At 40.7% G+C, this 5,787-nt stretch overlaps 1 pseudogene; it reads left to right on the forward strand.

Moving 5' to 3' along the window:
• Positions 1 to 909: 909 nt before the first annotated feature.
• Positions 910 to 5,545, forward strand: LOC114892176 (annotated as a pseudogene).
• Positions 5,546 to 5,787: the final 242 nt, after the last annotated feature.

Raw genomic sequence — 5,787 nt, forward strand, 5'->3', positions numbered from 1 at the left:
TTTTATTTTTTTTGGCCATGCCGTGCAGCTGTGAGATCTTAGTTCCCCCACCAGGAATTGAACCCATGCCTTCAGCAGTGAAAGCGTGAAGCCCTAACCATAGGACTGCCAGGGAATTCCCCATCTTAATGATTTTTTAAAAAAAGATTTATTTATTTAATTTATTATTTTTGGCTGCGTCAGGACTTAGTTGCAGCACATGGGCATTTCGTTTTGGTGCGCGGGCTTCTCTTTAGTTGTGGCGTGTGGGTTTTCTCTTCCCTAGTTGTGGCACGCAGGCTCCAGGGTGTGTGGACTCTGTAGTTTGCGGCCCACAGGCTTTCTAGTTGAGGCGCACAAGCTCAGTGGTCGTGGCACGTGGGCTTCGCTGCCCAGCGGCATGTGGGATCTTAGTTCCCTGACCAGGGATCGAAGCTGCGTCCCCTGCATTGTAAGGCAGATTCTTTACCACTGGACCACCAGGGAAGTCCCTCTTGATGATTTTTAAGTGTACTGTTTAGTAGTGTGAAGTACAGTATATTCACATTGCTGTGCAACTGATCTCTAGAATTTTTCACCTTGCAAAACTGAAGCGCTATACCCATTAAACAGTAACTCCCCATTTTCTCCTCCCCACCAGCCCCTGGCAACTACCATTCTACTTTCTGCGCCTATGAATTTGACTACTCTAGATATCTCACACAAGTGGCATCACACAGTATTTGTCTTTTTGCGACTGGCTTATTTCACTTAGCACAATGTCTTTAAGCTTCACCCATGTTGTAGCATGTGATATGATTTCCTTCCTTTTTTAAGGCTGAATAATATTCCATGCCATGTATACATTGTATTTTATTTATCCATCCATTCAATGAACACTTGTGTTGCTTCCACCCCTTGGCTATAGTGAATAATGCTGCTATTTTGAACATGGGTATGCAAATATCTCTTTGAGATTCTGCTTTCAATTATTTTTGATATACAGCAGTAGGATTGCCAAATCAATACGGTAATTCTATTTTTAGTTTTTGAGGAGCTGCCATACCATTTTCCATAGTGTTGTGCTGTTTTACATTCCCACCAACAATGCACAAGAGTTCTAATTTCTCCACATCCTTGTCAACACTTGTTTTCTGTTTTGTTTTGTTTTGATAGTAGCCATTCCAGTGGGTGTGAGATGATGTCTCATTATGGGTTTTTTTCCTTTTAAACAGACTTTATTTTTTAGAGGAGTTTTAGGTTCACACCAAAATTGAGCAGAAAATGCACCGAGTTCCTGTAAACCCTGTGTCCCCACACAGAGCAGCCTCATCCACTTTCAACATTCTGCACCAAAGTGGTACATTTGTGACAATCGATGAATCTTACATAATTATCACCCAAAGTCTATAGTTTCATTAGTGTTCATTCTTGGTGTTGTACATTGTATGGGTTTTGATAAATGTAGAATGACATGTATCCATCATTATATTATCATACAGAATAATTTCACTGCCCTGAATATCCTCTATGCTCAGCCTATTCATCCCTCCTACCCTCCCCTCTTAACCCCTGTAGCCACTAATCTTTTTACTGTTTCCATAGTTTTGCCTTTTTTAGAATGTCATATAGTTGGAATTGGAGAGCAGATTAGGCCACCCCAAGAAATCATCCTTATTGTCAGGGATAGGGAATTCAAGGCTGAGAAGGCTCTATAAACAAATTTTGTTTCTTTTCATTAATTTGCTACCCCAAGTCCAAACCCCCTTGTTTTGTCAAATCTTCACAAGTAATTGTTTCTTTGTCTAAAAGGTTAAGAAGCAGCCTGCTTTGGTAACTTCTTTGAGTCTCACATTCCTTCAAGCACTCACATGTACAAATTAAATTTTTCTCCTGTTAATGTCTTACGTCTAATTATTAAACCAGCCACGAAACCTAGAAGGGAAGAAAGGAAAAGTTTTCCTCCCCTAAAGAATAATACAGTATGCAGCCTTTTAAGATTGGCTTCTTTCACTTAGTAATACACTTTTAGAAAAAAAATTTTATTTATTTATTTTGGTTGCTCTGGGTCTTAGTTGCGGCATGCGGGATCATGGTTGCGGCATGCACATGGGATCTAGTTCCCCAACCATGGATTGAACCCAGGCCCTCTGCGTTGGGAGCGCGGAGTCTTACCCACTGGACCACCAGGGAAGTCTCTTAGTAATATACTTTTAAGGATCCTCCATGTCTTTTCACGGCTTGATAGTTCTTTTTTTTAGTGCTGAATAATATTCCATAGTTTAGATATACCGCAGTTTTTTTTATTCATTCACCTACTGAAGGACATCTTGATTGCTTCCAAGTTTTGGTAATTATGAATAAGTCTGCTATAAACATTCATGTGCATGTTTTTGTGTGGACATAAGTTTTCAACTCATTTGTGTAAATACTAAAGAGCATGATTGCTGAATTATATGCTAAGAGTATGTTTAGTTTCGTAAGAAGCTGCCAGTCTTCCAAAGTGACTGCATCATTTTGAATTTTCACCACCAATGAATGAGAACTCCTGTTGCTCTACATCCTCACCAGCATTTGGTGTTGTCAGTGTTCTGGATTTTGGCCAATCTAATAGGTGTGTAGTGGTATCTCATTGTTGCTTTAATTTGCATTTCCCTATGACATGATGTGGAACATCTTTTCATATGTGTGTTTACCATCTGTATATCTTCTTTGGCAAATTGTCTATTCAGGTCTTTGGCCCATTTTTAAGTTGGATTGTTAGTTTTCTGTTGTTGACTTTTAAGAATTCTTTGTATATTTTGGATAACAATCCTTTATCAATATGTCTTTTGCAAATATTCTCTCCCTGTCTGTGGCCTGTCTTTCCATTCTGACAGTGTCTTTTGCAGAGCAGAGGTTTTTAATATTAATTAAAATGAAATTATTATCTATTATTTATTTCATGGATCATGACTTTAGTGTTGTCTCTTATAAGTCATTGCCATATCCAAGGTCATCTAGTTTGTCTCCTGTGTTACCCTCTAGGAGTTTTATAGCTTTGTTGTTTTACATTTAGGTCTGCGATCCATTTTGAGTAAATTTTTTTTTTTTTTTTGCAGTACGCGGGCCTCTCACTGTTGTGGCCTCTCCCGTTGCGGAGCACAGGCTCCGGACGCTCAGGCTCAGCGGCCATAGCTCATGGGCCCAGCCGCTCCACGGCATGTGGGATCTTCCCGGACCAGGGCACGAACCCGTGTCCCCTGCATCGGCAGGCGGACACTTCAACCACTGCGCCACCAGGGAAGCCCCCCCATTTTGAGTAAATTTTTGTGGAGGGTGTAAAGTCTGTGTCTAGATTCATTTTTTTAAAATCTAATTTTACTTTTGGTTGCGTTGGGTCTTCGTTGCTGTGTGCAGACTTTCTCTAGTTGCAGCAAGCGGGGGTTACTCTTCGTTGCAGTGCGTGGGCTTCTCATTGTGGTGGCTTCTCTTGTTGTGGAGCATGGACCCTAGGTGCATGGGCTTCAGTTGTTGTGGCGCATGGGCTCAGTAGTTGTGGCTCACGGGGTCTAGAGCACAGACTCAGTAGTTGTGGCGCACGGGCTTAGTTGCTCCGCAGCATGTGGGATCTTCCTGGACCAGGTATCGAACCTGTGTCCCCTGCACTGGCAGGTGGATTCTTAACCACTGCACCACCAAGGAAGTCCCTAGATTCATTTATTTTGCATATGATGTCCAGCTGTTCCAGCACCATTTGTTGAAAAGACTCTTTTCTCCATTGTATTGTCTTTGCTCCTTTGTCAAAGATCAGTTGACTACATTTATGTGGGTCTATTTCTAGGCTTTCTACTCTCTTCTGTTACTCTATTTGTCTATTCTTCCACCAATACCACACTGTCTTGATGACTGTAGCTTTGTAGTAAATCTTGAAGTTGGGTAGTGTTAATCCTCTAACTTTATTCTCTTCCTTCAATATTGTGTTGGCTATTTTTTTTCCAGTTACTTCATTTTTACTAGTTCACATTTTCAGCAGACAAATCAAGGTGCAAACAGGGTCTTTTACCCTTCCATAGAAACTTTAGAATCAGTTTATTAAAGTCCATAAATTAATTTGTTGGGATTTTTATTGGGATTGTGTTGAATCACAATCCAGTTTGGAAGAACTGACATTGTGACAGTATTGTGTCTTCCTACCCATGAATATGGAATATCTTTCCATTTATTTAGTTCTTCTTTGATTTCTTTCATCAGAGTTTTGTAGATTTTTCTCATATAAATCTCGTACATATTTTGTTAGATTCATACCTATTTCATTTTTGGGGGTGCTAATGTAAATGATACTAGATTTTTTCTTTTCTTTTCATCGAACTATAGTTGATTTACAATGTCGTGCTAATTTCTGCTGTACGGCAAAGTGATTCAGTTATACATATAAATACATTCTTTTTTATATTCTTTTTCATTATGGTTTATCACAGGATATTGAATATAGTGCTCTGTGCTATAAAGTAAGACTTTGTTGTTTATCCATTCTATAAATACTAGTTTGTAGCTGCTAACCTGGAACTTCCACTCCCTCCCTCCCCCACACCCCTCTCCCCTTGGCAACCACAAGTCTATTCTCTATGTCTGTGAATCTGTTTCTGTTTCATAGATAAGTTTATTTGTGCCATATTTTAGATTCCACTATGATATTATATTTTTAATTTCAAATTCCACTTTTTCATTGTAAGAAAACAGTTGACTTTTGAATATCCATCTTGTGTCCTGCAAACTTGTATCTTGCAACCAGGATCACTTATTAGTTCCAGGAGTTTTTTTTTTTTTTTTTAATGTTGATTCTTTCAGATTTTCTACATAGATGATCAAAGTTTGTTTGATCATGGGGGAGCCAACCTTGGAGAGCTGAGCGTGAGGCAGGGTGCTGGGCTGGTGGGCTGGCCCCGGGCTCCCTGGCTCAGGCTCCTGACCCCACTTCCACACGGAGGCATTTCTCAGGACAACTGGCACAAGCGCTGCAAGACTGGGGGCAAGAGAAAGCCCTACCACAAGAAGTGGAAGTATGAGCTGGGACACCCCGTTGCCAACACCAGGAGTGGCCCCCCGCCGCATACACACAGTCTGTGTGTGAGGAGGTGAAAAGAAGTACTGGGCCTTGAGGCTGGATGTTGGGAACTTCTCCTGGGGCTCAGAGTGTTGTACACGCAAGACAAGGATCATTGATGTTGTCTATAATGCATCCAACAATGAACTGGTCCATACTAAGACCCTGGTGAAGAACTGCGTCGTGCTCATTGACAGCACACGTACCAACAGTGGTACGAGTCTCACTATACACTGGGCCACAAGAAGGGGGCCAGGCTGACTCTTGAAGAGGAAGTGATTTTAAACAAAAAACGTTCAAAAAAGAAATTCAGAAGAAATATGATGAAAGGAAAAAGAATGCCCAAATCAGCAGTCTTCTAGAGGAGCATTTCCAGCAGGGCAAGTTTCTTGCATGCATTGCTTCAAGACCAGGACAGTGTGGCAGAGCAGATGGTTATGTTCTAGAGGGAAAGGAGCTGGAGTTCTATTGAGGAAAATCAAGGCCCGGAAAGGCAAATAAATTCTCTTCCCTCCTATCTTAGCTCATGTAATAAAGGTGTTTATTGTTCTAAAAAAAAACCCCAAACTGTTTGATCACAGAAAGTTTTATTTCTTCCTTCTCAATCTGAATATTTTTATTTCCTTTTCTTGTCTTATCATATTAGCTAGGCTTTCAGTATGATGTTGAAAAACAGCGGTGAGAGGGGACATCCTTGCCTCATTTCTGATCTTAGCAGGAAATCCTCGAGTTTCTCACCACTA

Source organism: Monodon monoceros, unplaced genomic scaffold, assembly GCF_005190385.1.
Source record: "Monodon monoceros isolate NGI ecotype Baffin Bay Population unplaced genomic scaffold, NGI_Narwhal_1 Super_Scaffold_12, whole genome shotgun sequence".
Taxonomy (NCBI): domain Eukaryota; kingdom Metazoa; phylum Chordata; class Mammalia; order Artiodactyla; family Monodontidae; genus Monodon; species Monodon monoceros.